Here is a 23837-nt window from a genome sequence, read left to right on the forward strand (position 1 = left end):
AGTTGTGTAATGCTCCAAAATCATAATAAAATATTCCTTGCTATGTGTATAGGTTGAAAAATCAATAAACAGCATGATTTACACTAGTATTAAAGAAAAAAATGGGGCTGGTTATGATGACTCTCTCCTGTAATCCCAGCACTTTGGGAGGCCAAGGCAGGTGTATCATGAGGTCAGGAGTTCGACACCAGCGTGGCCAATATGGTGAAACCCCATCTCTACTAAAAACACAAAAATTAGCTTGATGTGGTGACACATACCTATAGTCCCAGCTGCTTGGGAGGCTGAGGCAGGAGAATTGCTTGAACCTGGGAGGCGGAGGTCGCAGTGAGCCAAGATCATGCCACTGGACTCCAGCCTGGGTGACAGAGTGAGACTCTATCAAAAAAGAAAAAGGAAGAAAAAGAAAAAGAAAAATTGGAAGATAAATATGAGGAAATCTAGAACAAAGAGAAAGATTGTGACAATAAATACATGAGATATTGAGAAACAATTCAAGATGCACAACATCCAACTTCCAGGAGTTCAAGACAGGAGAGAAGAAAAGAATAAGGCAAAGAAAACTATCAAGAAATTATATAAGGTTATATATGGTTTCTCATTGCTGAAATGGTTCAAGTTGAAATGGCCCTTAGAGTGGTGACTGGAGTAAATAGGAAAAGACCCCACAACATGGTGCATCTCAACAAAATTTTAGAACAAGATTAAGTAGAAACTGGTAAAAATAAAAATTCCAAAGTAGGGGACAGGGACAGATAACATGAGAGAAATGAAAATTAGACTGTCATCATATCTGTTATTAGTAAGTAGCATAAGATTCTAGGAGACAAGTATGTATGAGAGATTCTGAGAAGTAGAATTGTTGACACATAGCCTTTGAATATTTAAAACTTTTATAGATACTACAAAATTATTCTTCTAAAATGCTTAAACTATTTATACTCCTAAAGCCAGTGCATAACAATGTTCATTTCCCTTCGTTCTCACTCACACTAAACAGTTATCAATTTAAAAAAAAATTTGTTGCCTTAACTTCAATACGACAGGTGATAATTATTTTAATTTGCATTTGTGTGATGAAATTTAGCTTTTAAAAAAGTATTGACAATTGTGTTCTTTTCATATTTTTCTATAGAGTTTATATAAACTGTATTATTGTTTAAAATACTTGGTATTATTCTTAATGGGGCTCCTCCCTAGAATAGGCTTATATTCTTGTCTCACAGACATCAGACTTGGCTTTGTGACTACCATGGTGAATGGAATGCATTTGGACATGAAATATGGCACTTAAGAGAAAGGTTTAAGAAACCTTTTATAATTCACCAACTTTTCTCTGCCACAAGATTAGTAATGTCCTAGATAGAGGCTGTTCTCTCACCTAGATTTTTAAAGTGAGGATGACAGACAGCAAGGCCACAGCTGATCTGAAAGAGACATGTAACCAGAGATGTAAATAAACATTTGTGGTTGTAAACTACAGGTATTTTTAGGCATTTTTTTTTTTTGCTCTAGTATAATTTAATGTAAGCTAACTGATACAGGGATGTCCAGCTGTTATTTTAATTAATTAGCAATAGATATTTTATACTAGATATATTCACCATTGTTTCTTGTATATGTCACAATTTTCAGTGTTCTGTAAACATTTTAATTTTGTTTATTATATTTTATAGTTCTTGTTATTCATTATATGCTTTTAAGAAGTTTTACAGTATTTATATAGTCAAATCTGTCAATCATTTTTACTACAGTTTGTGGCTTTTATGCCATATTTAGAAAAGAACCTCTCCCCAAACCATGATTTTTAAAATCCTTATCAATATTTATTTTAATACCTCTGGAGTTTCATTTTGTACATTTAAAATATTTAGCTATTTGGTAAATTAATGTATTTCCAGTGGCCAGCTCATTGTTTCAATACCAATAAATTGATAGTCTATCCTTTACCTAATAATTTAAAATATTTCCTGTATTCTATATTAAATTACATAAATTTGGACGTGTTTTAAACCTGTTATATGGTTTGGCTCTTCTGTCCCCATCCAAATCTCATTTTGAATTGTAATCCCCATGTGTCAAGGGAGGGACCTGGGAGAATGTAATTGGATCATGGGGGCAGTTTTCCCGATGTTGTTTTCATGATAGTGAGGGAGTTCTCATGAGATCTGATGGTTTTGAAGTGTGGCACGTCCCCTTAGCTCCCTCTCTCTCTCTCTCCTGCCACCTTGTGAAGAAGGTGCATGCTTCTGCTTTGCCTTTTGCTATAATTGTAAGTTTCCTGAGGCCTCCACAGCCATGCCATACTGTGAGTCAATTAAAACTACTTGACTTGAAAATTACACAGTTTCAGGTGCTATCTATATAGCACTGTGAAAATGAGCTAATGCACTCTGTCCCAGGGTTCTGTCAGACTATTACTGTACTTATATTATTTTTATTATTTTTTTATTATTATACTTTAACTTTTATGGAACATGTGGACAATGTGCAGGTTAGTTACATATGTATACATGTGACATGCTGGTGTGATGCACCCATTAACTCGCCATTTAGCATTAGGTATGTATCCTAACGCTATCCCTCCCCCCTCCCCCCACCCAACAACAGGCCCCAGAGTGTGATGATCCCCTTCTTGTGTCCATGTGTTCTCATTGTTCAATTCCCATCTATGAGTGAGAACATGTGGTGTTTGGTTTTTTGTCCTTGCGATAGTTTACTGAGAATGATGACTTCCAATTTCATCCATGTCCCTACAAAGGCCATGAACTCATCATTTTTTATGGCTGCATAGTATTCCATGGTGTATATGTGCCACATTTTCTTAATCCAGTCTATCATTGTTGGATATTTGGGTTGGTTCCAAGTCTTTGCTATTGTGAATAGTGCCACAATAAACGTACGTGTGCATGTGTCTTTATAGCAGCATGATTTATAGTCCTTTGGGTATATACCCAGTAATGGGATGGCTGGGTCAAATGGTATTTCTAGTTCTAGATCCCCGAGGAATCACCACACTGACTTCCACAATGGTTCAACTAGTTTACAGTCCCACCAACAGTGTAAAAGTGTTCCTATTTCTCCACATCCTCTCCAGCACCTGTTGTTTCCTGACTTTTTAATGATCACCATTCTAACTGGTGTGAGATGGTATCTCATAGTGGTTATGATTTGCATTTCTCTGATGGCCAGTGACGATGAGCATTTTTTCATGTGTCTTTTGGTTGCATAAATGTCTTCCTTTGAGAAGTGTCTGTTCATATCCTTTGCCCACTTTTTGATGGGGTTGTTTGTTTTTTTCTTGTAAATTTGTTGGAGTTCATTGTAGATTCTGGATATTAGCCCTTTGTCAGATAAGTATGTTGCAAAAATTTTCTCCCATTCTGTAGTTGCCTTTTCACTCTGATGGTAGTTTCTTTTGCTGTGCAGAAGCTCTTGAGTTTAATTAGATCCCATTTGTCAATTTTGGCTTTTGTTGCCATTGCTTTTGGTGTTTTAGACATGAAGTCCTTGCCCATGCCTATGTCCTGAATGGTAATGCCTAGGTTTTCTTCTAGGGTTTTTATGGTTTTAGGTCTAATGATTAAGTCTTTAATCCATCTTAAATTCATTTTTGTATAAGGTGTAAGGGAGGGATCCAGTTTCAGCTTTCTACATATGGCTAGCCAGTTTTCCCAGCAACATTTATTAATTAGGGAATCCTTTCCCCATTGCTTGTTTTTCTCAGGTTTGTCAAAGATCAGATAGTTGTAGATATGTGGCATTACTTCTGAGGGCTCTGTTCTGTTCCATTGATCTATATCTCTGTTTTGGTACCAGTACCATGCTGTTTTGGTTACTGTAGCCTTGTAGTATAGTTTGAAGTCAGGTAGCATGATGCCTCCAGCTTTGTTCTTTTGGCTTAGGATTGAATTGGCGATGTGGGCTCTTTTTTGGTTCCATATGAACTTTAAAGTAGTTTTTCCCAATTCTGTGAGAAAAGTCATTGGTAGCTTGATGGAGATGGCATTGAATCTATAAATTACCTTGGGCAGTATGGCCATTTTCACGATATTGATTCTTCGTACCCATGAGCATGGAATGTTCTTCCATTTGTTTGTATCCTCTTTTATTTCATTGAGCAGTGGTTTATAGTTCTCCTTGAAGGGGTCCTTCACGTCCCTTATAAGTTGGATTCTTAAGTATTTTATTCTCTTTGAAGCAATTGCGAATGGGAGTTCATTCATGATTTGGCTCTCTGTTTGGCTGTTATTGGTGTATAAGAATGCTTGTGATTTTTGTACATTGATTTTGTATCCTGAGAATTTGCTGAAGTTGCTTATCAGCTAAAGGAGATTTTGGGCTGAGACAATGGGGTTTTCTAGATATACAATCATGTCATCTGCAAACAAGGACAATTTGATTTCCTCTTTTCCTAATTGAATACCGTTTATTTCCTTCTCCTGCCTAATTGCCCTGGCCAGAACTTCTATATTATTTTAATTACCACGGATTTATGTTTCAATATTTGGTAGGGCTGTCCCTCATTATTTAAAATTTTTTCAGAATTGAACTATTATTTTTAAATGTTTCATTTATGCAGGTAGTATTTAGAAATATTTAATTACATAAAAATAGAATATTTATCATGTCATTCCACTGCTTAAAATACTCAGGCCTTTCCTCTTTATTTTACCTTTTATGACTTGTCACAACAACCCCAGGTGAGGAATCAGAGTACATAGTGATGTGAGCTTTGAATTCCCAGTGATGCTATGGGAAGCGCTAATGTCATAATTGGAACCTATCTTTTACTTCCAGAGTACCCCAAAATGTATAGTGTATTTCAAAAGTGAATGAACCTAGGGACTTCCTGATTTAATCTAATTATGGGGAAAGGAGCAAGTGAAGCAGATGAATGCTCCAGTCCTAGTCCCATAAACCAAACTGAACTTCCCATTTTGTTATGACCCTGCAAACCTATAAAATCAAGCAGAAAAAACTAGATGGCACTCTAGGCTACTGGTTTTGGTATTGCTTTATTCTTCAAACAAAATTGCATGTACATATTCAATACATAAAAAAGAGACTCTATTTAAATATAGGAGTTTTCTGTGCCACTTTTGCTGAAACCCTAGCACTCCAGGAAATATAATTAGACAACTCAATGTTCTGCAACCTCCCCAAGAGATCTTGATTCTAATCTGCTTGTTTAGCTAATCCCAGCATCCCATCCCTTTGACATATGGCCTTTTATTTTCTCTAGTGAGAATTCCCAGCCGCTCAGAGATCTGCCTCCTTCCAACCTCTTAAATGGCTCGAGACTGGACCAGCCATACCTATTTTATTAGTGATAACTAAGGGATAAGACTGGTTCCCTTATGATCACTGATGAATGACGTCAGCTAAAGCAGAAAATCAGGTAGTCTACATATGAAACCTCCTAATTTTCTCTTCTACTCTTCTCTTCTTCTCTTTTTCTTTCTCTTGTCATGGAGATTTTTTCAATATTTTTCTTTTGGTGGCAGTATTGCTCCACTGATAGAGCCATCTCTTTCTCCCGCCTTTTGTTTTTGAAAAACACCTGCAGTTGAAACAAGTATATTTCACTTGATAAGAGTTTTTCATCTGGGATTTGCATCTAAGGGAGATTTTCCAGAACTTACCACTGATAATTCTCTGCCCAGGCTTTCTTGATTACATAGGAAAAGAAGATCAGGGAGATTCCATGATTTACTTTCTGTTTCTTTTCTTCATGATTTTTTCTTTTTAATAACTTTTCTGTAGCTGTAAAATATACACCAATCGTTATATAAAATTTGAAAAACAGAAAATGTTAAAGACAAAAATAACATCATCATTTATCCCATAAACAAGAGAGAGCACTATTGTTAAAAATTTAAAGCAATCTCTCCAGTGAGTTTTCTTTGTGTACATTTTGATATAACTGTGATCATATTGTGCACATAATTTAATTATCTGATTTTGTATTGTTTATATGTCATAAGCATGTTTACATATTCTTCTAAACTTTTTTAAAAGATTTTATAATTTAAAACTTTTAATTATATCATTTAATGCCTGTGGAATTATCTACCATATAGATGTATCATCAGTTAATTGGGATTGCTTACAAAACGATGGTATTTTAAATAATACCAATATAGATTGCTTATAAAACATTATTATTTTAAATAATATATAAATAATATTTCTATAAACTAAGTAAACTGGGTGCTTTCTTACTTATATTTCAGGCAAAATGCATCCCTGAAAAAAGAAAGACTGGTTGACCAAGTATCCTTCTAATTGGAGAATGCCAATCTTTGAGGTATTTTATCATTTAGTCTCCAAAACTCACCTATTTAAGGAAGAGAATAAATTCCTGTAGAACTTTTCCTGAGCACAAAAATTTTGGTCATTTTTTCTCTCAATTATGATCTATTCTGAAACAAACTAGCTGTGAATTTTTGAAATTGACTTACCCAGTGCTGTGATAAAATTGTGCCTTTCTAAAATGGTTCAAATCCATGGAAGTGGCAACCTTGCACATATTTTTAAACAAAATTACCTTTCTCCTAGCCATGAAAATCTATCCTCCAGAACCAAAGAATTTTTGATGATGAGGGTCACCTTAAATTATGAGATACATGCATACATTGTTTTATTGCTCTTCACTTTATTGAAATTCATAAATATTGCTTTCAGGTTTGTGGCAACCATGTACCAAGAAAGTCTGTCATTGTCATTTTTACAACACCATGTATTCACTTATTGTTTCTTTGCTACAATTTGGTAATTCTCAAAATATTTCCAACTTTTTCATTATTGTGTCAGTTGTGGTAATCTGTAACCAGTGATCTTTGCTGTTACTGTTGTAATTGTTTTTTTTTTTTTTCTTTTCAGGCAGAATCTTGTTCTCTCTCCCAGGCTGCAGTGCAGTTGCGTGATCTCAGCTGACTGCAAACTCCACCTCCTTAGCTCAAGCAATTCTCCTGACTCAGCTTCCTGAGTAGCTGGTATTACAGGTGACCCCCACCATGACTGGCTAATTTTTGTATTATTAGTTGAGACGAGGTTTCACCATGTTGGCTAGGCTGATCACAAAATCCTGACCTCAGGTGATCCGCCCTCCTTGGCCTCCAAAAGTGCTGGGATTACAGGTGTGAGTCACCATGCCCAGACTGTTGTAGTCGTTTTGAGGTGCCATGAACCACGCTCATATAAGATGGCAAACTTAATACATTTTGTGTGTGTTCTGACTGCTCCACTGACCAGTCATTCCACCATCTCTCTCTCTATTCCTCAGGCTTCTCTATTTGCTGAGACACAACAATATTTAATATAAATCAGTTAGTAACCCTAAAATGGTCTCTAAGTGTTCATGTGAAAGAGTCATTTTAAATCAAAATGACTTTTTTCATTTTAAATCAAAAGCTAGAAATAATACATTTACTGAGACTAATCGGCTTACTGAAAGTAACCATATCAAAAGGTGAGAAAAGCCAAACTAGGCTTTTTGAGCCAAACAGTTAACCAAGGTGTGAATACAGAAGAAAAAGTCTTAAAATAAATTTAAAATGCTACTCCAGTAAACACAAGAATGATAAGAAAGTAACACAGTCTTATTGCTAACAAGAATTAAGTTTTACTGGTCTGGTTAGAAAATCAAACAAGTCACAACATTCCCTTAAAACGAAGCCTAATTCAGAGCAAGGCCCTAACTCTCTTCAACTCTATGAAGGTGGTGAGTGTTAAGAAAGCTGCAGAAGAAAACTTTGAAGCTAATGGAGGTTGGTTTATTAGATTTAAAGGAAAAGGCCATCTCCGTAACATGAAAGTGAAAGGTGAAGCAACAAGTGCTGATGTGGAAACTACAGCAAGGTATCCAGAATATCTAGCTAAGATCATTGAAGAGGTGGATAGACTAAACAACCTTGTCAATTTAAAGAAAACTGCCTTCTATTGGAAGAAGATGCCAGGACATTCCCAACTAGAGACAACTCAATGCCAGCCTTCGAAGCAGTAACAAAACAGGCTGACTCTTGTTAGGGGCTAAAGCAGCTGGTGATTTTAAATTGAAGCCAATGGTCATTTACTATTCCAAAAATCCTAGGGCTCTTAAGAAATATACTAATTTTACTCTACAAATTAGAAAACCTATATGAAATGAATACATTCCTGGATACATATAATCTATCAAGGTTAATCCATAAAGAAATAGAAAATTTAACTGACCAGTAATGAGTAATCCAATTGAAACAGTAACAAAATATCTCCCAATAACAAGAAAAAACTATACTCAGGACTGACTTTAATGTTGTATTCTACCAAACTTTGAAAAAAGAACTAACAGCAATTCTACTCAAATTATTTCAAAAACTTGAAGAGGAGGGAATTCTTTGTAACTCAATCTATAAGGCTAGCATTATCCTGATATTAAAATTAGACAAGAGCACAATAAAAAAAGAAAACTACATATCCCTGATGAAAATAAACACAAAGATTGTCAGTAAAATACTGGCAAATTGAATTCAACAACACATCAGAAAGATAATACAATATAATCAAATATTTTTTAATCCAGGAATGCAAGGATGGTTCCACATATACAAGTTAATGTGATACATCACATCAACAAAATGAAGGACAAAAACTATAAGTTTATCTCAATAGACACCAAAAAAGTATTTGATAATACTCAACAATGGAGAAAGGGGGAGCTAGATGGTGGGAAGAAAAGCTCCATTGATCATCCCTCGTGCTGGGATACAATTTTAACAACTATCTACACAGAAAAAAGTAACTTTCCTAAGAAACAAAAATCAGGTGAGCCCGCATAGTACCTAGTTTTGTCTTTGTATCACTGAAAAAGGCACTAAAGAGATAGAAAAATAAGTGTTAAATTGCAAATTCCACCTCTCTCTCCCACACCCCATGCAGCAGTGGCTTGGTGCAGAGATCATCACTGGATGCTGAGGGAGGGAGAACACAGCAAGTGTGAGGCATTGAACTCAGTCCTGTCTTGTTAGAGGAGAAAACAAATCCAGACCAAACTTAGATGACACCCACCCATGGAGAGAGCATTTAAACCAACACTAGCCAGAGAATTACCAATCCCAGCAGACCAAACTTGAGTTTTCACAAACCTCATTACTATGGACAACAGTGCTCTGTGTCTCTAAATGAACTTGAAAGACAATCTAGGCTATAAGGACTGCAACTCTTCAGTGAGTCATATTGCTGAACTAGACCTAGAGAAAGTGGACTGGAGGGACACATAACCTACTGAGACATCAGTTAAGGTGATTAGGAGAGTGCTGGCATTATCCCTCCCCTAAATCCAGGGTGCACATCTCACAGCTACATAAGAGACCCCTTCCTTCCACTTGAGGAGAGGAGAGGGAAGAATGGGGTAATCTTTGCCTTCATCTTGGCTATCAGCTCAGCTGCAACCAGATATGGCACTGATAAGAGAGTGCTGAGGCTCCTGTTTTAGTCCCCAGATCCCAGAAAAAAATTCTAGGTAAACAGTGGGCCAGAAGAAAGCACACTTCTTTGAAGGAAATAACCCAGTCCTGGCAACATTCATCACCTGTTAACTGAAAAGCCCTTATTCCCTGAATAACCAGCAGCAACATAGCCAGGTACTATGTCAAGGGCCTTCAGTAAGCCTCTGAGACTTGCTGTCTTCAAGAGACACTCAATGATTACCAGCTGTGGTGGCTACAGGGCAAAATTTCTGCTTGAGAAAAGCACAGGAAAAAGTAAAGGGGACTTTGTCTTGTGACTTAGGCTCTAGCAAGACCACAAGGTGGTAGAGCAACAAGCAACAAGCAACATCTTTGGATCCCCGGTTTCAGGACTTGGCCCTTGGACAGCATTTCTGGATGTGCCCTAGGCAGAGGGGAGCCCTCTGCCTTGCAGGTGAGTATCAAGTCAGTCAGCATTTACAACAAGCTCACTTAAGAGACCTTGGGGATAAGGGAAAATAGGCAGTAGTCTGGCAGTTCTCTTCATGGCCTGAGGTGGTGGTAACTATGGGGTGAGGCATCTCTGTCTTTGGAAAGGGGAGGGAAGAGTGGGAAAGGCTGCATCCTGTGATTCGACTGACAGCTCAGCCACAGTACAATAGAACACAAAGTAGATTTCTAAGGTTTTTTACTCTAGTCCCTGAATCTTGGATAAAAGCTCTGAACCCACCTGGAGCCTGGGGCACCTCACAACTCTGGAAGGAAGAACACAAGACTGGCTGGTTTTGCCACTGGTTGATTCTAGAGCCCTAGGGCCTAGAGAAAACATAGGCATTAGCAAGAAAGTGCTTACAGCAGGCCTTGGGTGAGACCCAGTGCTGTTCTGGCTTCAGGTCTGACCCAGTACAATCATAGTGATTGTGGTCACAGAGAGGCTTGTGTCACTTCACCCCAGTTTTAGGTGGCTCAGAACAGAGACAGAGATTCTTTTGGTTTGAAGAAAGTAAGAGAAGAAAATAAGAGTCCTTGTCTGGTAATCCAGAGAAATCCCCTAGAGTTTTTCCAAGACCATCAAGGTGATACCTCTGGGAGTCTGCAAGAACCACAATGTTATTGGGCTTGGAGCACCCCCTAAAGCAGATGCTGCTTAGATCACAATACCCAAGTCCTTTGAAATATCTGGAAAGCCTTCCCAAGAAGGATGAGTACAAATAAGCCCAGACAGTGAAAACTACAATAAATACCTAACTCTTCAATGCCTGGATACTGATGAGCATCTACTGACATCAACAGCATCCAGGAAAACATGGTCTCACCAAATGAATACACAAAGCACCAGGGACTTATCCTGGAGAAAGAGATATGTGATTTTTCAAACAGGAAATACAAAATAGCTGTGTTGAGGAAAATCAAAGAAATTTAAGATATTGCAAACAAGGAATTTACAATTCTATCAGATAAATTTAACAAAGAGGTTGAAATAATCAAAGATAACCAAGCAGAAATTATGGAGCTGGAAAATGCAAGTGGCATACTGAAAAATACACCAAAGCCTTAAATAGCAGAATTGATCAAAGCAAAAGAAAAAAATAGGGAGTTGAACAATGAGAACACATGGACACAGGGAGGGGAACATCACACACTGGGGCCTGTCAGGGAGTGGGGGACTAGAGGAGGAATAGCATGAGAAGAAATACCTAATGTAGATGACAGGTTCGTAGGTGCAAGAAACCACCATGGCATGTGTATACCTACAAAACAAACCTGCACGTTCTGCACATGTATCCCAGAACTTAAAGTATAATAAAAAATATATAATGAGCTTGGAAACAGGCTACTTAAGGATACACGCAAGAAGAATAAATAAATAAAAAACAATGAAACATGGCTACAGGATTTAGAATATAGCCTCAAAAGGGAAATTTTTTTGGCCTTAAAGTTATTGGCCTTAAAATGGAGGTAGATAAAGACATGGGGTAGAAAGTTTATTTAAAAGAATAATAACAAACAACTTTCCAAATCTAGAGAAGGATATCAATACTCAAGGAAAAAAAAAAAAAAAAAAAACGGTTACAGAACACCAAGCAGGTTTAACCCAAGAAAGACTCCCTCAGGGCTTTTAATAATCCATCTCTGAAAGGTCAAGGATAAAGAAAGAATTCTAAAAGCAGAAAGAGAAAAGATACAAGTAACACACAATAGAGCTCCAGTACATCTGGCAGCAAACTTTTCAGTGGGAACCTTACAGGCCAGGCAAGAATGACACGACATATTTAAAGTGCTGAAGGAAATAAAACTATTACCTTAGAATGGTATGTCTAGCAAATATATTATTCAAATGAGAAAGAGAAATAAAGACATTGCCAGACAAATGAAAACTGAAGGATTTTGTTAACACCAGTCTTGTCCTACAAGAAATGGTAAAGAGAGTCATTCGGTCAGAGGGAAAAGATTAATGAGCAATAAGAAATTACCTGAAGGTATAAAACTCACTGGTAATGGTAGGTACACAGAAAAACACAGAATATCATAACACTGTAACTGTCATGTGTAAACTACTCTTATCCAAAGTAGAAAGATGAAAGGAAAGAATCAAAGTAATAACTACAACAACTTTTCAAGACATAGTACATTAAGATATGACTAGAAACAAAAAAAGATAAAAACTGAGGGAAGAAAGTTAAAGCATAGAGTTTTTATTAATTTTTTTGCTTGTTTGTTTATGCAAACAATTTCAAGTTGTTATCAGGTTAAAATAATGGATTGTAAGGTAGTATTTGCAATCTTCATTGTAACCTCAAACCAAAAAGCATACAATGGAGACACAAAAAATAAAAAGCAAGAAACTAAATCATATCATCAGAGAAAATCACCTCTACTAAAAGAAGATAAGAATGAAAGAAAGAAGAAAGAGATGACCATAAAAAAAGAAAACAAATAACAAAATGGCAGGAGTAACTCCTTACTTAATAATAACACTGAATGTAAGTGGGTTAACCGCTCGAATTGAAAGATATTGATTAGCTGGCATAAAAAAAAGACCCATTGATCTGTTGCCTACAAAAAAAAAAATGGAACACATTTCACCTAGGAAGACACACAGACTGAAAATAAATGAATGGAAAAAATATTCCAAGCCAATGGAAACCAAAAAAGAGCAGAAATTGCTTTACTTATATCAGGGAAAATAGATGTTAAGACAAAAACTATAAGAAGAGATGGGAAGGTCAGTATATAATGATAAAGGTGTCAGTTCAGCAAAGGCATACAACAATTTTAAATATATAAGCACCTGACACTGGAGCTACAAGATGTTAAATCAGATTTAGCCTAAAGCCACCTCCTTACATAGTTAGGTTCAGCCCAAAGGTATTTTTGCACATTGTGAAATATAACAAGTGGAAGTGTGAACAGACAGTAGTCTACACTTCTGCCAGTCAGCGAGTTTTGGCCAATCAATGTAGCCAACTGTTTGAACCTTGCTCAGATAAGGCAAAAGCCAAGCTGTAACCAATCTAGCTGTTTCTGTACCTCACTTCCATTTTCTGTATGTCACTTTCCTTTTTCTATCCATAAATCTTCTTCCATCATGTGGCTCCACTGCAGTCTCTGAGTCTACTGTGGCTCAGAAGGCTGACCGATTTATGAATCATCCATTGCTCAACTAAACTCCTTTACATTTAATTCAACTGAAGTATTTCTTTTATCAGAGATATATAAAGGAAATACTATTAGAGATAAAGAGAGAGAGAGAAGCCCCAATACAATAATAGCTGGAGACTTCAACACCCAACTTTCAGCATTGGACACAACTTCCAGACAGAAAATCAATAAAGAAACATCAGATTTAGTCTTAACTATAAACTAAATGGACCTAATAGACATTTAGAGAACATTTTATCCAATGGCTGCAAAATATATATTCTTTTTTTCAGCACATAAATTATTCTCAAGAGTAGACTATATGTTAGATCACAAAACAAGTCTAAAAATATTCAAAAACTGAAATAATATCAAATAACTTCTCTTACTATAAGGAACTAAAACTAGATATTAATAACAAGAGACATTTTGGAAACTATACAAATACATGGAAATTAAACAATATGCTCCTGAATGACATGTGGATCAATGATGAAATTAAGAAAGAAACTGAAAAATTTCTTGAAACATATGCTAGTGGAAACACAAAATTCCAAAACTTATGAGATACAACAAAAGCAGTACTAAGATGGAAGTTTATAGCTATACGTGCCTACAAGAAAAAAGAGGAAAACATTCAAATAAACAATTTAACAATGCATCTTAAAGAACTAGAAATGCAAGAGCAAATCAAAACCAAAATTAGTAGAAGAAAAGTAGTAATAAAGATCAGAGCTGAAAGAAATTAAATTGAAATGAAGACAACAATACAAAAGATCAATGAAATGAAAAGTTATTTTTTGGACAGTTAAACAAAATTGACAAAATATTACATAGACTGACTAATAAAAATAGGAGATAAAATAAATAAAATCAGAAAAGAAGGAGACATTACAACTGATACCACAGAAATTCATTAAATTATTAGTAGCTACTGAGCAACTATATTCTAATAAATTGGAAAATCTAGAAGAAACGGACAAATTCCTAGGCACATAAAACTTACCAAAGTTGAACAAGGAAGAAATTCAGAACCTTAACAGATCAATAACAAGTAACAAGATCGAAGCCATGATAAAATTCCCCCAGTTAAGAAAAGCCCAGGACCCTAAAGCTTCACTGTTGAATTCTACCAAACACTTAAAGAAGAACTAATACCAACCCTACTCAACCTCTTCCAAAAGAATAGAGGAAGAAGGAATACTTCCAAACTCATTCCATGAGGCCATTATTACCCAGATTCCAAAACTAGACAAAGATACATCAACAAAAAAAAAAAAGAGAAAACAACAGGCCAATATCTCTAATCAATATTTATGCAAAAATCCTCAACAAAATACTAGCAAATTGCATTCAACAATACTTAGAAATGTCATCCATTATGACCAAGTTGGGTTTATCCATGGGATGCAATGGTGGTTCAACATAGAAACAAAATATTGTGATACATCATATCAACAGAGTGAAGGATAAAAACCATATGATCATTTCAACTAATGCTGAAATAACATAACTTTTCTTCATGAGAAAAACCCTCAATAAACTGGAGATAAAAGAAACATACCTCAGCATAACAAAAACCCTATACAACAAACCCACAATTAGTATATACTGAATAAGGAAAATTGAAAGAAAGCCTTTCCTAAAAAATGACAAGGATGCCCACTGTCACCACTGTTATTCAGCATTGTACTGGAAGTCCTAGCTAGAGCAATTAGACAAGAGAAATATATAAAGATATAAAAGACATCCAAATTGGAAAAGAAGTTAAATTATCCTTGTTTGCAGATGATATAGCTCATATTTTGAAAAACCTTAAGACTACAAAAAAAAAACCTATTAGAACCAATAAACAAATTCAGTAAAGTTGCAGGATACAAAACCACCATATAAAAATCAGTACTTCTATATGCGAACAATGAACAATCTAAATAAGAAATTTAAAAAGTAATCCCAACTACAATAGCTACACATAACATTAAATACCTAGCAATTAACTAAAAAAGTCAAAGACCACTATAATAAAAACTATAAAACATTGATGACAGAAATTGAAGAAAATATCAAATATAGAAAAATAGTCCATGTTCACAGATTGAAAGAATCAATATTGTTAAAATGTCCATTCTACCCAAAGCAACCTGCATATTCAGTGTGATCCCTGTCAAAATACCAATGGCATTCTTCACAGAAATAGAAAAAGTAATTCTAAAATATATATGAAACCACAAAAGACCCAGAGTAGCGAAAATTATCCTAATCAGAAAGAACAAAACTGGATGAATCACACTATCTGATTTCAAATTATGCTACACAGCTCTAGTAACCAAAATAGTACGGTATTGGCATAAAAACAGGCACATAGACCAACGGAAGAGAATAGAGAACCCAGAAATGAATCCACTCATGTACAGTGAACTCATTTTAAACAAAGGTGCAAATAACATACACTACAGACAGTCACTTCAATAAATGATGCTGGGGAAACTGGATATCCACATGCAGACAAATAAAACCTGACCCCTCTCTTTCAGTACCATATACAAAAATCAAATCAAAGTGGTTTAAAGACTTAAATCTTCCAATGCTATCGAAGATATACCTAATGCTAGATGACGAGTTGGTGGGTGCAGCGCACCAGCATGGCACATGTATACATATGTAACTTACCTGCACATTGCGCACATGTACCATAAAACCTAAAGTATAATAATAATAATAATAATAAAAATAAAAAAAAAAAAAATAAAAAAAAAAAAATAAAAGACTTAAATCTAAGACTTCAAACTATGAAACTACTGCAAGAAAACATTAGGAAAAATCTCCAGGACATTGGTCTGGGCAAAGATTTATTGAGCTGTACCTCACAAACACAAGCAACCAAAGCAAAATGGACAAATGAGATCACATCAAGTTCATCAATTTCTGCACAGGAAAGAATAGAAACAACAAAGTAAAAAGACAACCCACTGAATGAAAAAAAAAAACTATTTGCAAACTACCCATCTGGCAAGGGATTAATAACCAGAATATATAAAAAGCTCAAACAACTTTATGGAAAAGAGTTTAATAATCTGATTTTTAAAAATGGGTGAGAGATTTGAGTCTGTCTCAAAAGAAGACATATAAATGGAAACAAGCATATGAAAAGGTGCTCAACATCATTGATTGTCAGAGAAATATAAATCAAAACTACAATGATATATTGTCTTACCCCAGTTAAAATGGCTTATATTCAACAGATAGGCAATAACAAGTGTTGGATAAGACGTGGAGAAAAGGGAACACTTGTACACTGTCAGTGGAAAAGTATATTAGTACAACCACTACATAGAACAGTTTATAGACTCCTCAAAAAATTACAAATGGAAATACCATATGACCCAGCAATTCTGATGCTGGGTCACACCCAAAACAAAGGACATTAGTGTATCAAAGAGATATCTGCACTCCTATGTTTGTTGCAGCACTATGTACAATAGCTAAGATTTGGAAGCAACTTGTGTCCATCAACAGGCAAATGGATAAAAAAAAATGGTACATATACACAGTGAAGTACTATTTAGCCATAAAAAAGTGACATACAGTTATTTGCAGCAATGTGGATGAAACTGGAGATCATTATGTTAAGTGAAATATGCCAGACAAAGACGAACATCACATGTTCCCACTTAGTTATGGAATCTAAATTTAAAAAAAATGAATTAGTGGGCATAGAGAGTAGAAGAATGGTTACCAGAACCTGGCAAGTGTAGTGGAGGGGCTGAGGCAAAGTGGGGATGGTTAATGGGTACAAAAAGTTGGTTAGAATGAATGAATAAGACCTACTGTTTGATATCACAACCGAGTGACTATAGTAAATTATAATTTAATTGTACATTTAAAAATAACTTAAAGATTACTATTGGATTGTTTGTAATTCAAAGGATAAATGATTGAGGTGATAGATACCCCATTCTCCATTATGTGTTTATTTCACATTGCATGCTTGTATCAAAACATCTTAAGTACCCCATAAATATATACAAATACTGTGTACCCACAAAAATTAAAAATAATAAAAAATAAAACTGAACAATGCTTTGTGATAAAACCTCTTGTTAAATTAGATGTAGAAAGAGCATACCTCATCACAAAAATGACCATAACATACCTCATCGCAATAATGACCATATACGATAAACACACAGCAAACATCACAATGAATGGGGAAAACCTGAATGTGTTTCCTCTAAGAAATGGGCAACTATGCTCACTTTCACTAGTCCTATTCTACATAGTACTGGAAGACCTAGCCAAAGCAATTAGGTAAGAGAAGTAAATAAATGACATTTAAATTGGGAAAGAGAAAGTCAAAAGGTTTCTCTTTGAAGATGACTTGATCTTATAAATAGAAAAACCTAAAGACTCCACCCAAATTCCCTTAGAACTAATACACAAATTCACTGAAGTGGCAGGATAGAGAATCAACATACAAAAATCAGTAGTGTTTTTACATAACAATAATAAATCAACTGAAATGATTTCATGAAACCAGTCCCTAAGTGGGACAGCTATAAAAATAATAAAATGCCTAGGAATAAGGTTAAACAAAAAAGGTGAAATATTTCTACAATAAAAATTTTAAAACATAGGTGAAATAAATTGAAGAGGACACAAACAAATAGAAAGTCATTCTATGTACATGAATTAGAAGAATTAATATTATTAACATGGCCATACTACCCAAAGTGATCTACAAATTCAATGCAATCCCTATGAAATCACCAAAGAAAATTTTCACATAAATAGAAAAACCATTCTAAAATTTATATGGAACCACGAAAGACCCCAAATAGCCAAAGCAATCTTAATCAAAAAGAAAAAAAGCTAGATGCATCACACTATCTCACTTCATAATATGTTACTGCACAATAGTAAGCAAATAGCATGGTATTGATATAAAAGCAGACACATAGTTCAATGGAAAAGTATAGAGAACCCAGAAATTAATCCACACATTTATGGCCAGCTCATTTTCAACAAAGGTGCCAAGAACATACATTGGGGAAAGAATACCCTCTTCAATAAATGGTGCTGGGAAAACTGGATGTTCATATGCACAATAATGCAACTAGATCATTGTCCCCTACCAAAATCAACTTAAAATAGATAAAAGACTAAAACATAAAACCCAAAACTATACAACTACTAGAAGAAACCATTGAAGAAAGGCTTCTTGATGTTGGTCTAGGCAAATATTTGTATGGGTAAGTTTTCAAAAGCACAGGCAACAAAAATAAAAATATGTAAATGAGACTATATCAAAATAAAAACCTTCTGTACAGAAAAGAAAACAATAAACAGAGTGAAGAGACAACCTGTAAAATTGGGAGAAGATATTTGCAAACTATTCATCCAACAGGGACCTAATAGCCAAGCTATACAAAAAACTCAAACAACTGAACAGCTAAAACATATGATTAATCAATGGCCAAAATATCTGAATAGACATTTTTTCTTAAAAATATAAACAAATGGCCAAATGTATGAAAAATGATCAACATCACTAATCATCAGGAAAATGCAAATCAAAACTACAATGATATGTCATCTCATCCGACTTAGAATGACTATTATCAAAAGCACAAAAAAAAAATACAAATGCTGGGAAGATGCATAGAAAAGAAAACTCATACACTGTTTGTGGGTGTATTAGACAATTATGGGTTGCTATGAAGGCATAACTGAGACTGGATAATTTATAAAGAAAATTATTTGGCTTATAGTTCTGCAGTCTGTACAAGCATGGAACCAGCATATGAAGCTTCTGGTGAGACCTCAGGGAGCTTTTAGTCATAGAAGAAGGTGGACAGGGAGCCAGCATGCCACATGGTGAAAAAGGGAGCAAGATAAATGCCAGCCTTTTTTTTCTTGAGATACAGTCTCTCTCTATCGCCAGGCTGGAGTGCAGTGGCATGATCCCAGCTCACTGCAATCTCCACCTCCCAGGTTCAAGCAATTCTCCTGCCTCAGCCTCCCAAGTAGCTGGGACTACAGGCATGCACCACCACGCTCAGCTAATTTTTTTGTATTTTAGTAGAGATGGGGTATCACCATGTTGTCCCAGATGGTCTCGATCTCCTGACCTCGTGATCCGCCCCCCTGAGCCTCCCAAAGTGCTGGGATTACAGGCATGAGCCACCGCACCCGGCCATACCAGACTCCTTTAAACAACCAGCTGTCATGTCAACTGATAGAGTGAGAACCCACTCATTAGCATGAGGACAGCACCAAGGCATTCATGAGGGATCCACCCCCAAGACAAAATCACCTCCTGCCAGACCACATCTCTAACATTGGGGATCATATTTTAACATGAGATTTGGAGGGGATAAACATCCAAACAGTATCAGTGAGAATGTGACTTAATCCAGCCATTGTGAAAAATAGTATAGAAGTTTTTCAAAAAACTAAAAATATAATTACCTTACAGCCCAGCAATTCCACTACTGGTTACTTATTCAAAGAGAAGGAAATCAGTATATGCTTATTGCAGTTTATTCACAATAGGCAAGATATAGGCTCAATATAAGTATCTATTAAATGATGAATTGGTAAAGGAAACATGGTATATATACACAATGAAATATTATTCACCCATAAAAAGGATAAAATCCTGTCATTCACAGCAACATACATAAACCTGTAAGACATTATGTGAAATGATAATTATAAATGCCTATCAATGATGGACTAGATTTAAAAAAAGTGGTACATATACACCATGGAATATTATGCAGCCAAAAAAGAAGAAGATCAATTCCTTTGCATGGGTGGAACTGGAGGACATTATCCTCAGCAAACTAACACAGGAAGAGAAAACCAAATACTGCATGTTCTCACTTATAAGTGGGAAATAAATGGTGAGAACACATGGGCACATAAAGGAGAACAACACACACTGGAAGCTTTTGGAAGTTGGAAGGTGAGAGGAGGGAGATAATCAGAAAGAATAACTAATGGGTACTACGCTTAATACCTAGGTAATGAAATAATCTGTACAACAAACCCCCATGACACAAGTTTACCTGTGTAATAAACCTGCACTTGTATCCCTGAACTTAAAATAAAAGTTAAAAAAGGAATTATAAATACCACATATTCTCACTAATATGTGGAAGCTAAAAAGTATTGAGCTCATAGTGGAAAGTACAATTGTTATTAGAGCCTAGAAATAATCAAGAAAGGAAAGGATAGGGAGAGGTTGATTAACATACACAAAGTTACAGCTAAATGGGAGGAATAAGTTGTAATGTTCTGTAGCACTGTGAGGTAAATGTAGTTAACCAAAATTTAGTGTATGTTTTCAAAAAGCTAGAAGAGAGTATTTTCAATGTTCACAACAGAAAGAAATGATAAATATTCAAGATGATGGATATGCTACTTATCCTGATTTGATCCTTACACATTATATATTACACATGTATCAAAATATCACTCTGTATCCCATAAATAGGCACCGTTATTAGATGTCAATTAAAAATAAAAGGAAAATATCGTGTGACATTGTATTGCTTTATTTGCTTTATCACTTTGGTCTGGAACTGAACCCACAATTCGTAGAGGCATGTTTTTATCAGCTGCCAGGTGCTTGGCACCTGGGGCTGGCATAGCTAATCAGAAAATTCAATCCATTCTAGGTGAGCTGAGGGAGTTTGCTTGGGGTTTTTTCCCCCAGATTTAATACCCTAAAAGTTGTCAAAAAGTTACCACACTTTCTGGTCCAACTCCACTAGTTATAATGATCCACCTGGTCTTCCATCACTCTTCAATGTCCAGGTCATGAATTTCCAATCATTTAGCCATACCCAGATAACCATCTCAGACAGAGATGGGAGAATAGGATGCCACTAGTGCCATAGCCAATTGTGACACCTGGGATGAGTTTAACCTAGAAGAGTAGACATGGGACACCAAATATCACTTAAATAGTGGCCCAGAATGCATCAGAGCATTCCAACATGCAAATGAATACCAAATCACTTCAGTCCCTGGTCCACTTCTCAGCTCCAGCTCTAACTCAGTCTTCCTGTGCTTTTAATTGGTGCAGAACTCATCACTCCTAGATCGTAGCTGATATATATTCAGAGCTTCTGTTACTAAGTACAGGTTCTCCTTGACATATAATGGGTTTACGTCCTGATAAACCCATTGTATATGCCCATTGTAAGCTAAAAGTATTATGTCAAAAAATCATTTACTACACCAAACATCATAGCTTAGCCTAGCCTACCTTAAATGTGCTCAGAACACTTACATTAGCCTACACTTGAAGAAAATCATCCAAAACAAAATGTATTTTGAAATAAAGTGTTAAATATCTCATATAATTTATTGAAAACTCTGCTGAAAGTAAGAAACAGAATGGTTGTATGAGTACTCAAAGTACAGTTTCTACTAAATGTGTATCACTTTCATACTATTGTAAAGTAAAAAAAAATCATAAATCAAATCACTGTAAGTCAGGGGCCATCTACATATTTTGGGAAAGTCTCTTCATTTCTTCATATCATACTTGCCTGAAAAGTAGACCATTATTTATTAAACTCCTATCTTCCTTCCTATTATTCCCTCAAATAAGCTCACTGATTTCTTTGTGTTTTAGGTATATTAACCATTGACAAATAGATGAAGGAAACAAAAATAGCAAATATGGGCATTGAGAAAAGTTTAAGATTCTGACAAAATTACAAATATGCTAGTTTAGTCCTTCTGAATGCTTTTCTATCAATGCCATTTAAAACTTCATCGTACATTTATTTTTTTCCCCTCAAACCTTCACCCCATCTCAAATACTCATTTTCTCTCTAGATTATATAGACTATTTTTTCATGAAGATCTACCTTTCTAGACATTAAGTCTGAGGAAACAGTAAAGTATAATGATTTAAAAGACATGCTTATAGACTGATCTCAAATTCCAGCTCAGTCATTTAATGTCTATGTGGATTTTCACAATGCACTTCTCAATTTGTGTACCAGTAAAACACAGAGGGTAGACTACACTACTTTTACATTGTTTTATCTGTGTTAAATTTGGCAGTGTGAACTGGTATCATCAAGAAAGTCTGAAATGTCAGAAATGGAGAGTGAAATTGTCCACAAAAGCCTAAAAAAAGTTTTGGAGAAAATAAGAAACTCTTCATTACATTACCCATATCATCGGACATCTACAGCCTTCTTGGTTTGCTTCTCCCATTATTTATTATTCTATTTATTTCAAATGTTGTATTTTTGAACAAATATGTAAATATAAGAATGCTAAAGATAATCAATATAAAAACTGAGAGCTAGCACAGCCCCTGTCGTGGAAGGAAAGAACAGTGTTGCTGCAGATGAAGGCTGAAAAGAGTCTTCAAGTTTCAAAGTCTGGCTTCAGTTTCTCCAAGAATTTATAAATTCTTTCTAGGCAAAGTTTTGAGTGAGTCCCAGGAAACAGGCTCATCGAAGTGAGGATATATGCCAGAGCAGTAATGTGGGTCTGGTACTGGACATCTGACAAATATGATGGAGGGGTGGGCTAATCTACATTTTTTCAGTCTAAAACCACCATGGTCAATCTACCTCTCTCAGGAGCAGATCAAAGCAAAACACTTTACTTGGGATGCATTAATCAGGGTAGGCCAGTGACTGCAATAAACAAAATTTTGATAGTTTATCACAATAAAATTTTATTTTTAACACATCACAGTACAATGTGTGGAGGCAGAGTGAGCATTCTCTGCCACCATCCTTAGTTGATTCATAGAGCATAAAAGGGAAAATAGTAACTTCATCAACACATGATCTAGGAAAACCAAGTACCTCAGAAGAATCTGAGCCTGACCCTCCAATGAATTTTGTCCTCAGATTATAAAAATAAATAATATCATCCCAGCAGGAATCTTGTTGTCTGTTCTGAACCACACTGTGCCAGTCTAAATTGGTTGCCTTCAATACTCTGTGCAAAGCAAAGATCTCCCTTTACCATTTTCCTGGGGATTCCTTTTGACTCTTTCATGCATTAGATTCTAGTTTCCTGTATCCTATGCTTTTCTATTTTATTATTTACTACCTAATTTTGGTAGGGTACAACTTCCGGTTTCTACGTGAGAAATGGTACACAGTAGGTGAAGTTTTAAAAACTTCATGTATGAGTTTGCTAGGGCTGCCGTAACAAAGTACCACAAACTGAGTGGCTTAAACAACATACATTTATTGTCTCACAGTTATAGAGGCTAGGAGTTCAAAATCAAGGTGTTGGCAGGTTTTGTTCCTTCTGAGGGTTGTGATGGAGAAACTGTTTCATAGCTCTCTTCTATCTCCTGGTGGGTTGCTTAAAATCTTTTGCATTCCTTGGCTTGTAGACACACCACTCCAGTCTCTACTTTTATCTTTGCATGGCGGTCTCAATATGTGTGTGTCTGTATAAATTTTTCCTTTTAATAAGAATCCCAGTCATATTAGATTAAGGGTCCACCATACTTCAGTATGATCTCATTTTAACTAACTACAGCTGCAACAACCCTACTTCCAAATAAGGTCATGTCCTAAGATACTGGGATTTAGGACTTCAACAGGTGAATTTAAGGGAGAAACAATTCAATGCATAACAAGTCAGATGTATAAAAATATTTTCATTCCAACCTAAAATTTGACTGGTCATAAAATTCAATGTCAGAAATAAATTTTCTTCAGATTTGGAAAATATTGCCTCATTGTT

At 35.5% G+C, this 23837-nt stretch overlaps 1 long non-coding RNA gene across 2 annotated transcripts in view; it reads right to left on the bottom strand.

The window, feature by feature from the left end:
• LOC129024676 (uncharacterized) overlaps positions 1–23837 on the bottom strand; it is a 348709-nt gene that overhangs the window by 66117 nt on the left and 258755 nt on the right. For both annotated transcript variants that reach the window (XR_008497120.1, XR_008497121.1), the window contains exon 3: positions 5646–5766. This is a non-coding gene — a long non-coding RNA (uncharacterized LOC129024676). The remainder of the gene's footprint in view (positions 1–5645; positions 5767–23837) is intronic.

Source organism: Pongo pygmaeus, chromosome X (assembly GCF_028885625.2).
Source record: "Pongo pygmaeus isolate AG05252 chromosome X, NHGRI_mPonPyg2-v2.0_pri, whole genome shotgun sequence".
Taxonomy (NCBI): domain Eukaryota; kingdom Metazoa; phylum Chordata; class Mammalia; order Primates; family Hominidae; genus Pongo; species Pongo pygmaeus.